Source organism: Salminus brasiliensis, chromosome 1, assembly GCF_030463535.1.
Source record: "Salminus brasiliensis chromosome 1, fSalBra1.hap2, whole genome shotgun sequence".
NCBI lineage: Eukaryota > Metazoa > Chordata > Actinopteri > Characiformes > Bryconidae > Salminus > Salminus brasiliensis.
The window spans coordinates 33,980,751-33,993,116 of NC_132878.1; the positions used below are offsets into that span (position 1 = coordinate 33,980,751).

General features: G+C 38.0%; 1 protein-coding gene across 1 annotated transcript in view; it reads left to right on the top strand.

Annotated features, from left to right (window-relative positions):
- scara5 (scavenger receptor class A, member 5 (putative)) overlaps window positions 1-12,366 on the top strand; it is a 94,663-nt gene that overhangs the window by 19,168 nt on the left and 63,129 nt on the right. The window lies entirely within an intron of this gene.

Here is a 12,366-nt window from a genome sequence, read left to right on the forward strand (position 1 = left end):
TAAAGTAAGAGTTACCAGCTTTGAACTTAGCAAGACCGAGCAGCACAGAAAAAAGAAACTTGCTTCTGTACCCTACAGCACCTAGGCCAAGCAGACAACCATTATATGTGATTTACATGTATTCCTAAGAGAATTTAGCCAGCGGGGAATGATTACACATTGACAGTGGGGAGACATGGCCAATATGCAAATAGCTGGTACCAGGGGCCAATGGGATGGGTGTGAGATTTACTCTAAAAGGCTGTATTGCACACCAAACTAAAGCACAGTTGACTCAGTATTTGCCCAGTATTTGTTGAGAAAAATCAATCTTAGAGAAATTATTAAATCCAACAGTGTACAGACTCTTAGTTGGATTAAAGTCTGGGCTTTGACTATGCTATTCCAATACATTTACACGTTTCCCCTCAAACCACTCGAGTGTTGCTTTAGCAGTGTGATTTGGGTCATTGTCCTGTTAGAAGGTGAACCTCCATCCCAGTCTCAAATCACTGACAGACCCAAATAAGTTCTGCTCAAGAATATCCCTGTATTTAGCACCATCCATCGTCCCCTTGACTTCCCTGTTCGTGCTGCTAAAAAAAAAGAAAAAAAAAACTCCCCACAGCATGAGGCTGCCAACACCATGTTCTTGGTCTTATCTGACCAGAGCACCTTTCTCCATACATCTGGGGAGTCTCCTACATGCCTTTTGGCAAGTTCACAAACGAGCCTTCCTATTCTTGTCTGTAGGTAAAGGCTTTTTTTCTAGACAACTCCTCCATAAGGCCCAGCTCTCTGGAGTGTAAGGCGTATTGTGCTCATATGGACAGATGCTCCAGTCTCTGCTTGGGAACTCTGCAGCTCGTTCAGGGTTACCTTTGGTCTCTGTGCTGTCTCTCTGATGAATGCCCTCCTTGCCCAGTCTAAAGGTTTTGGTGGGCAGCTCTCTCTTGGCAAGTTTGTTGTGGTACCATGTTCCTTCCATCTGATGATAATGGATATGATGGTGCTCTAGGGGATCATTCGAGATTTGGATATTTTTCATAACCCAATCCTGACTTGTACTACAACCTTACTTGTTTGGAGATCCCTTTGCCTTCGTGGTTTGGTTAGCGGTGCCTCTTGCTTGATAGTGTTGCAGCCTCTGGGGCCTTTCAGAAAAGGTGTGTATATACTGACAGATCATGTGACACTTAGATTGCACACAGGTGGAATTCATTTCACTAAGCATGTGACTTCTAAAGGTAATGGGTTGCACCAGAACGTTTTAGGGGTTTCAGAGCAAAATGATTAAAAAAAAAAAACATTTAAATACAGTTGTAAAGTAACAAAATAGGTAAAAAGACACTAAATACTTTTGCAAGGCACTGCACTTACATTCTGTATTCAAGCCAGCACTCTTTTGATGTTTTGTCCAACAAAATATAACTGTACAAATCAGAATCAGAATAATCATCACATCATAATACAATACACTGCCATTTTCCAATGACTAACTGAAACACAACCAGACACAACCAGTGTTTTATGAGTCTGTGCACCATGGTGACCACTAATAAAAAGAAAATACATAGTCCATAACAGATCAGACTTCATGAGACAGAGTGAGAAACCTTCACAGAAATTAGAAATTTTTCAACAAGTCAACACAGCTGCATTATGTGTATTTCAGTTTGCACCATGCTAATTGGTGGGGGACATGCTTCTATTACTGCTTAACAGCATTAGCCTTGTTGTACGAATAGGGGTGGATGATATTGTAAGATATATATATTCCAATATTTAAAGACATTGCAGACAATATGCTTCAGTAGTGACAGATTCTTATAAAACAACTTTTCAAAGTACTAATTTCGCCGGTTTGTAATGATACATGAAGCTGACCACTGTTCTTTAAGCGCTGACTATATCCTCTATATGTTTAGAAAAGCATATTGTGGATCACAATAGCAAAACTTATCCAGATACAATAAATATACATATTGCCTACCTCTATATGCGAAACTAAAATAAACTTGTGCAGTGCAGTCATAAAGCTCTGGCTTTTTTAGTTCAAATCCTTTATCCATGCCTGTTAATCTCACGTTTTGATCAATTCTGTGGTCTCACACACACACACACACACACACACTAAACTAATTGTGTGTATAACTCAGGGGGGAAATCAGAGAGACTGAGTGAAAGTAGGCTGCTTTGCCAAATGATGTCGCTGTCTAGTGGCATTAACCTTACTCTAAAGCATACCTGACCTCAGAGCCATTCGTTATTCCCAAATAATACCATCTGACAGAGTAATGGAGAGGTTACAGCACTGTACAGCATGGTCAAGCAGCTTCACACCAATGTAAACACACTACACCACCATAAAACGTAAAGGAACATATTTTTCCCATGTTGCATCTTTCTGAAGTAAATGATAGTTGGGATTAGGTGAGTGTCAGAGTGGTGAAAGAGGATCATGTCTAAATTTATGCTCTGCTAGACTGTGGATGGTATCTCATTTCTGTCCCATACTGTGCTTCTTTGAAGCTTTGTACCCAAAAACACCTCTAATGAGTTGAAATGCAACTCTGTGTGTCTGCCCAGATCCTGTCGTTTATCAGATGCTGTAATGTTTTCCAAGGTTGAACACAACTCTGGGTGACAGTACTCGCTCTTGAGAAGAGTGAAACATCTGGTCCAAAAGGGTGATTCTGAAGAGATTAAATGTACACAGGGTCCTGGGGGTAATTTCCTCTTTAACATGTGCTGCTTTGGGATTCTCTTCTGTCCAGGTTGTATGTGGCTGTCTGTGTTTTCTCCCTCCTGCTCTGTGAAAATGACTAAATCTAAAATACCTATACCTATTTTCCTATATCTGTACCTAAATTGCACAGTGATCAAAAGGAGCAATCAAAAGTCTCATGGAAAGGTTTTCCTTATCCTTAGCTATATTTTAGGAGTAACACATTTTAGTTATTGGTGTGTAATCAAGGTCTTATTCATTACCCAAAGTAGACAAACTGCTGTAACATTTGGAGTGTGTGTCTATGATGCAAATTAGAGTTTAATATATCACTAATACTTTAAGATGTGTTGCATATTCTAATGTATAGGGTTTTTTTGGTAATTAGAGGCAAAAATGTGCTAAATACATCAATTTCATCACAGACATAGGGTTCATTATAAAATCACATATTCAGTAACAATTTATGGTATTTTCATTGTAATTAAAAAAAAAACTTTTCCATATAAAGTTTAGTTTGTCTGCGGTTGGTTCTTAAACTGAATGAAACCTAAATTTTATCCACCTCACGTATTTTTGGCTACTAAAAATCCATTAAAATATCTTAGCTTTAGAATATAGGGCATTATTTGACTAGTTTAGTACTTTTTAGTAATGAGTAAAACTCCACTTAAGAATATGAAACCCATTAGGAATTATTAGTGAGTTACTAAACCTTCAGAATTCAGGTGACACTACTTCAAAACTATAGGAAATAAATATTGCAGAATATTCACCAATATATGTATTTTATATGTATAAATGAGATGAGTATTCCTAGAAAAATTGTTTATTGTGCATCATTGCAACTAATAATGCAATGCAGGAAAGCATACCATGCTCCACCAATAATAATCCTTGGGCAAGACTCCTAACACTACATTCACCTACTGGTGTAAAATGATTCAAATGTAAGTTGCTCTTGATAAGAGCTTCAGACAAATACTGTCATGTAAATGGAATACAGCTCATCATATAATAAAGCTTTACATGTTGTGTGAACAAACCATGTGTCTAATTCAGGCTTTAATAAACAAAGACCTGACCTTAATTATATTTGTTCATTTTTTAATTATGGATATTATTGTTTAATATTGTTCACGTATACATAACGCATACGCATTCTATTTCTGAAATGTTTCTTTTGGAAATAATTTCATACACTAATGTCACCTTTTTCTGTTTGCAGTACTGGACGCAAACTTCAAGCGTTTCAGTATAAGCTTTTGCATCAAAAGATTACAAGAAGAGCCCTCGATTAGTTGTGTCCAGACTTTTGATTGGTACTGTAGTTACCCCAAAGGCCGTCGGTTGCCAGTGGAAATACTGAGGTTTAACACTCACAACCACACATACGCACAGTCACACACATGAGGCCGGTGTGGTTTGTTGCTGATTAGACTGACTTGGATGGAGGACAGTAGTCATGACGCTGAAGCCTGGACCCACAAGTCTTAAAGATGCAGGAGGGAGAGCTTTTACAGTGTAAAGCAGTAGGAGCTTTTAATAAATCAGCTGTACTGATTTATTAGGAGTCACTGATTGACCTTTATTACCGTGGCTCTTCAGGTCATTTCTAAAGCAGTTTTTCGAGTGTTAATCACTGCCTATGTGTTACTTTGAGATCGTTGCACAAACCTGGTCATAGGCACAAGGTTTCAGTTCATTTAATTTTATGCCTAGCTAAGTGTAGATTTTTAAGTTTAAGAGGCAAAAAAGTAAAAAAAAAAAACTAGAAAAGTCAGACAGAGTGTCATTCAGAGTGACTGAGTTAAAAAGAAGACCCATTAGATGCCTGCAAATATTCACATACCTTTTAATACTGTGTGTGTGTATATAGTGAGAAATAGCCATTTCGTTCAGGTGTTTAAGAGGTGTCTCAGTGAAGCTACAGTTGAACGCTTGCCTGATTCTTACTGAAATATTCCATTCCACCTTAAATGCTGCTGCAGCACCTTTAATCCCTTAACGCAGAAAGGCTTACGACACACTAACGTGTATTACTCAGTAACTACAGGGACTTCTGTACTAACGGATAAGTCTACTCTTTAGTAATAGGAGTTTGCAATAGCACTTTTGGCCCACTTGCAGCGGCTGTTTAAGGGGTTAAGAGGAAATTCCAAAAAGACACTGACCAATAAGAAGCTAACGTCTGCCCCATGCTGTCCTAACATAATCTGTTTAAAAAAAGAGATGAATTCCTGAGTCGAGAGAGACAGGAAGATAAACCCCAAACTGTGCTTTTAGATGGTCTCTTATTCTGCTGTGATCTGTTCTCCTAACTCTAAATTTAAGGCCTTTTGGAAAAATGGTCTGAATTAGCAGTTAAGACTGTCTTAGTTCAGCAACCAGCCCATTAGAAGCGTTATTTGAGTGGAAGATGTGTTAAGAATGATAAAACGCTGGAGCCAGACAGTTCGAAAGCAGTGGCTGAAGTGTATGTTTTCTAGCGATCCAACTTAAAGGTCCCGTATCTTAATTGTTTTGGGGGGTTTTTCACTTTTACATTTTGTGTGGGCTTATGTCAAAACCCAGACATAAGTCATGTTTACATGACTATATCTCTCTTTATCTCTTAGAATTAAACAGACTATTTTTGTTACTGTGCCTTTCTGTGACTGATATGTATGTAAAAGACTGTTGGGCTGAAACACACCTTAAAGCTTCAACGTCAATGAGCAGGGGCAAGGTGCTGTTTGTAAGAAAATAAAAGTGTGTAATAAGAGTATGGATATAATATATACTGAATCCATGCTGCACATGTCCATTAAACCCAGACCTGTTAAGAGTCGGGCAGGGGGAGCGTGCACACAGGCCTTAGTGCATTTTAAAGGCCTCAGAGGAGCCAGCAGGCTTAACGCCAATTCCTTTACACTAAAACACAGTGCCTACAAGCTAGTCTAACTAGAAATAAAAATCTTATGGATGGATGTACAGCCAGGACATTTGTTTGGAATGAAATATATGTATGTATGTATGTAAATATATATATATATATATATATATATATATATATATATATATATATATATATATATAAACTATAATGTTTTAATTGTAATGAAATATCACTGTACTTATATGTTTCACAATATTTATTGTTTTTAAGGTTGAAGCAGGTGGAAAAGACAAAAATGACCCAGAATCAGTACAGCCTAAAACATCCTATTAAAAACTATAATCATTTTTATTATGTTTACATATACTATGTTTTCATGTCGTCACATAGCCAAAGTTCTGGTACGTTCTCTCTATGTTCTGGTAATCATTATGCCTTTTTGATCATATTGTGACATAATTTATTATGAGATAAAATACTGACATATTGCCTTTGTCACACATTTTCTAGTTGTATAAATTAACTATTTCAGTTTACGTAATTACATCAACAAAGTATGCAATAGGAATGAAATGCTGTCTATCATTCCACAGGGAAATATATTACCAAGCAGCAATTGTACATACACTGTTAAAAGTATAAGACCCTTAAGGAACTTTTGGAGATTCTTCAGTTTGAAGCTGTGGAGGAACCTCTTAAGGTGCTTTAGGGAACCTTCAAGAAAAACTATTTTAGAGGAAAAAGGTTGAATCAAGGCACCTCAAAGCACAAAAACTTCCAAATGTTCCTCAAGAAACTCATACTTTTAACAATATACATGCAAATATTACATTTATTACAGAATATAATTGGATACAGAATACATCACTATTACACAATGTAAATAACAAAAACGCCAGATACAAAACTATAAAAACAAGGTCATTGAGGTACAATAGGACAAGGTACAGCTCAATACAAGCAGAAAATTCGGGTTAGTCCGTGAGTGTCCAGTAAAGTGAGTAAGATTGTTGGTAAAACAACACCAAACAAAACACTCATAAACAACATAAACCACCATTTTCCAGGCTTTGTGGCTTCCTCTTTTCACATGTGTCCTCCATTGTGAATTCACAATTGCACCAAGGTCCTTTGGAAGCACTTTTGACGGCGGACAGGGGCTGCTAAGCCTTATACACAGCAAAGTGGGATGCACTGTGTGTTGTGAGGTATTCCTACTGTAAACATCATTAAAAAAAATTGTCATGGTTTGTCCGTGCTTGGACCACTAACTCACCACTGATGGCTAGAAACACCCCACAAGCCTTGCTGTTTCAAAGATGTGGTGACCTAGTCAAGTGGCCATAGCAATGAGTCATTACACCTGCCCGTTTTTCTCCACGTCTAATGCATTGACTAAACAAACTGACTGGTAACTTATCATGTAATGGGGGTGCAATTGTACGCAAAAATCATGATCCGGTTCACACTGTGGTTTGTACCTCACGGATACGGGTACGTGTTCAGTACTACGGGAACAAAAAAAGAGCCAAAATAACATCCAAATCAAAACACACACGTTTGCCTTTTCCACCTACACACCCTATAGAGTTCAGTTGTACAAGTCCCTCTCTCTATGTGCAGTGGCAAGAGGGAGAGACCACTTAGGCCAAAAGGCCATGTCCATTCCTTGATGGTTTGGTATGAAAAATATGCCATTATACTCCCTATTAACTAATGTATCTCTGCATTGTTGTTATTAACTGCATTGTTGTTATGAAGTCGCCATGAAGTTGCATCTGCAGACCCTTTTTCCTTTGAACCGCAGCAAGGATATGCTTAAAGTTTGGGAGTGTTGCCCCCAAAAGCCCTGCATCAGCAGATCCATTTAAAGCATGTGGTTTTGACCTGACTGTTAGATGGTCTGCTTATATCGCAGTGTCTTTTCAGCAGCCTACAGCACTCTGTACTTCTTGACTTACAGTAAATCTCAGTGCTCTCTCACAGACCACCTGTTTCCAGACTCCGATGCACCCTTTTCTCTGGGGTTCGAGCCACAACATCATTAAATATTCACAGACAAACATACGAGGATGGTTATTGCTGGATGGGAAACTCATTTCTCAGCAAAAAAGTCAACACTGTGAACTTTCAAATCAGTGTGTGCAGTAATAAGTGACTCATCAGAGACACGATTGGGTGTAGTGCTCGTGTGTGTGTGTGAAGGTAAGAAATAGGTCAGGGAGGCGCTTGTCAGGGTTCCAGTGTGAACATGAACACACCCCCATCTGATTTTTAATCCACATTTGCTTTCTATTTGTGCTCGTGCTGAATTTATGAGGTTCTGGTCTCTGTGACCTGCAGATGCCTGCACTCTATAACATTCTTTAGTGTCAGTGCATAGATAAGTGTGGATGTGGGAGTGTGTGTGAGTGAGCGTTAAGGCAGAACAAAGAGAGGGAAAGAGAGACAGAAAGAAAGAGCTAGCACAGGGCAGTTTTACTCACTCCCTATGCTTTTCAGAGTGCATTATGGGTAGTGATGAGCACTGGAATAGTACATTATAATATATAAATCACTATGTGTGTTATGTTTTCTCACATTAGAAATGAAGAAATGGGACAATACACAATGTTTCCATCACTGTTTGAGAGTCAGTGTGTATATTGTATTACACTTTTCTCAGAAACTTGGACCTGTCTTGCCAAGGGTGCAGTGCCAGGAAGCAGTGCCAAGGACACATTGTTATGGGCGTGATTGAGTAGTCAGAGGTAGTGTGGCTAAAGTGCAAACTGACTACTCTTGATAATGTTAGCTAGAAGGATTGCAACAGTTCACAAAAGGCTCTGAAGTACAGACATTGCCAAGGATGCAATGCCAGTGCCTTGTAATAAGCTTGATTGCTTTGTTGATTAGGCTAACTACTCCTGCTGATGTTAGAGGGGTGTACAGATTCCAAAAAAACATAAAATGCTCTCAAAACATGAGTGTGTTGCAAAGAATGCAGTTCTGAGGACAGATGTGATTGAGAGGTCAGAGATGGTGAGGCTTTTTTGCAAACTAGGCCAACTACCCTAACTGATGTTAGCTAAGAATGATGTAATGATTTACAAAATACAGGATTTCATGCAAAATGATGCAGTTAACGTCTGTTAACGTCTTCAGTGATACAAAATAAAGAGCAAACACAAAGAGCAAACTTTTGCCAGACCAGATCCACCACTTTCATCTGGCCCAGTTGCAGTCCCATTCTGACCCCCTTGACATATGTTGTTTCATTTCTTGTCTTTTCACTGATTACTGATTGTGAAAAACTGCTTTGTGACAACATCAGTTGTAAAAAGCGCTATACAAAAAAACATGATTTGACTCTAGCCAGAGTTTTCCCAAAAAATAGTCAAAATAAGCCCTAAATGCTGCCCCCTAATACTAGGTCTAAGTCTGCATTGAAACAGTTGGCCCATAAATGGCCCAGATGAAAACCACACCTATGCCACGCAAGTGTCTGAATGCGTGCCTAATGATAATACACTGTAAGGTTTCGATACAGCAACTGTATACACTATATATTGTCACAGGCCCGCTTGTAGCCATTCCACCATTGACATTAAGCATGTAGAATCTGCGCTTTCTGTGATCTACTGCATTTCTATGAATGTACAAGGCATAAGACTTCCTATTTTCATGTGTTTTTTCAGTGAGTGTGAGCTTTGCTACATCACCCAACCTTACTCAGTGCAGCTCAATATAGAAAAGGCCTGCAGGGCTGTCGAGAACCTATATGAGCCTTCATGATTGTCTTTTGTTTCGCCGTTCATCTAAGAACAGAGCCTCTCTGCGTCGCCATGCTGTGATCTCTATAGAGAAAGCCTTTGATGCCAAATTACCATGAGCACATTTATGTACATTGTAGAATGGATTCTGTTGGAGCCTGCAAGGGAGAGGCACTCTCCTACAGCTGTATTGCATCTGTCTACACACACACTATTCTGGCCAGCCCAAAATAATCACTACACTTCCTTCTTGATCTAAAACAGTGCCAGGACACAGTTATAGCAGATAGCATGAGTGTGTTAAAAAAGATTTAGTCAATGACTGGTGAAGAAAGTGAAGAATAAGGAAGCCCATTCAGGCACAGCGTCCTTTTCCTACTTTTTAAGACCATTATTTTGATGTTCTTCAAATTGTTCTTCAAATTGTTTATTTTGTCATTTATTCATTACGTTTTGATTAGTTTCATTTAAAAACTTAAAACTTATGTTAAAATAATTACATTTTCTTTGAAATTTTGAAGTAGCATTTTGAGATTTTGAATTTTATCTATTATTTTGGTGTAAATTGTATGAAGTGAAACTAGAAAGGAGCTGATTTGAGATATTTGGTTTTAATTAAATGTAAAATATTGTTCAGCAAATCTGTGGATGACTATTGAACTAATCAAAGTTTGCTTTGCTTTGCTTTGTGTTACTGAAAGTACTTTTGAATTGGTTGCAATTGCATGGTTAAATTGTGGCAAGGGGTTGCAAATGAATACAATGTTTAGTATAAACCCTTTTTTTGCCAAATCTAGTAAACTGAAAGAAAGTGGTTCTTCTAGTAGTAACATTTTATTCATTTGAAATCTGCATTCAGTTTGTTCAGTTCGTATCAACTGCTTTAGAATTTGGATTCTTCTTTTCTGAATCAGTTTGTTTTGCTGGCAAAAATGTAATGAAATTCACCAACAAACACACATTTGGTAGAGATTAAAAGCTTAGAACTTGCCATAGTTTGTGTACTTCAATGAGCTGAAACTCCAAAATAATCATTACCAAATTACACCATGCTTTTATTACCACTGGCAATAACTGCTGCTAAAGAAAGTGGCCGAAACACTTTTCAGATCTAAAGTGCAGAAATTAGTGTTAATCATTGTACTTTTCTGTAACATGACACTAAATATACATTAAATCAGTGACATATCACCGCTGCTACCTCCATTAATGCTGAAGCCTCTGCCGAGTGCGACCTGGATTAAGTCAAATGCACTCACCCACCAGAACAGCCTAAAACAGGCTTTCAAGACCTTTTTTATTGTATTTTTTTTTACAAGCTCTCAGAGAGTGTGTCTCCACTATATAAACCTGGGGCACAAGCACAGAGAGATATGGCAACCACAATCGGCTGCTTTTACGAGGGAAAATAATAGACCTATTTGGCAGGAGGTTTTAGATGCACCTTAGGCCCAAGGGGAGAGGTCACGATGCGCTCCGAATGCACTGCCAAGTAAGGGAAAATGGCAGGTTCAGGTCATTCAGGTTATTCTTAGACTGTGCGAATGAAGTGACACCTTGAGAGTCCATTTATTTGTTTTCAAGGACCTAAAGAGAACTGTGTGTGTGTGTGTGTGTGTCTGTGTGTGAATGAGAAAGACTTATTAAGATTTTCAATTAACTTGTCATTAAGTTGTTTTTAGGACCCAAACAAATTAGTCATACCAACGATTTATGATAACCATATTATCTGATGCTTCAGTTCTGATCAAACATGAACTCCAATAACCAGTACCTTACTGACTGACTGTTTATTGTGAAAATGCTCCATTCATCATGAAAGTTACATATTTGCTCTGAAAAAATAGCACCCAGAAATGGCATGATGCCATCTCTACTAATATTACAATGCACTCAGTATATTGCAGTTACCGTCTAATACCTAAATTAGCAAGTCAGTACTTTATTAAGTTATACACTGTTACTCGGTTTACTGAGCTACCACACCATGTGGCAGACTGGGGTTTGATTCCTGGTCGGGGTGACTAAGAGTTCTTGGGCAAACTCCTAACACTATGTTGGCCTACCTCTGTAATACAAGTAACCTCGTACGTCGCTCTGGATAAGAGCGTCAAGTAAATGCCGTAAATATAAATGTGTTTTTTGATAATGACACAGGACTATTTGTCAAATGCTGTATTGGTCAGTCCTTGATGCTGTCAAAGTCAAACCATGGTAGAGAAAGCATGAGAAACAGTAAAGGGGTCCAAGCTGCAGAGGTTTATGTTATGTTAATGCAACATATTAAAATGGTTTGTGAAAACTGGGGCCAGGCAATAGCATCCAAGTAGCTGGCCTGAATCATAATCAGGACATGGCTAGTTACACAAGCTCTGGGTCCTATTAACCCCTTCACAGTTGGCTCTGATTTCAAAGGAGCAACACGTCATATGTTTCTACAGAAACCAGAGCTTTTTTTGTTTGTTTGTTTTTTTCTTTTCTGGACCATGATCCAAAAACCCATGATCCACCTTCAACAGCCTCCTAGTCATTTAGTGTGAATATTCTTGCACTGCAAATTTAGTGTTTTAAAAACCTGTGAATGTAATAGTGTAGTAGGGCCGTAGAAACACCCAAGCCACATTGTAGAGTTACTCTGGCGGTACGCTGGGGAAAGAGCAGCAGGCTATTTAAAATTGTGCAAAACAGGACAATGGGAATAGGAATTAGATACTGCATTTACTGATTTCTGTTAGAAATCTGATAGAAATAGATATGTATGTATGTAGATTTGAATGGTAATATCTTTATTTATCTTTAGCCCTGATGTGTACATAGTGTCAAATAATGAACAAGAACATGACAAATAATGTAGACAATTAATACAATAACTCCAAATACTTCAGAACTACAAATCATAATAAGATATATCCCCATGTGTTCACAAACACAAATATGATTCATGTAGTGTGAATTAAAAGTATAAAAGCCTTTTCCACAAAATTTCCACAAGATATAATATATATGATGAATATATTTATACATATAAA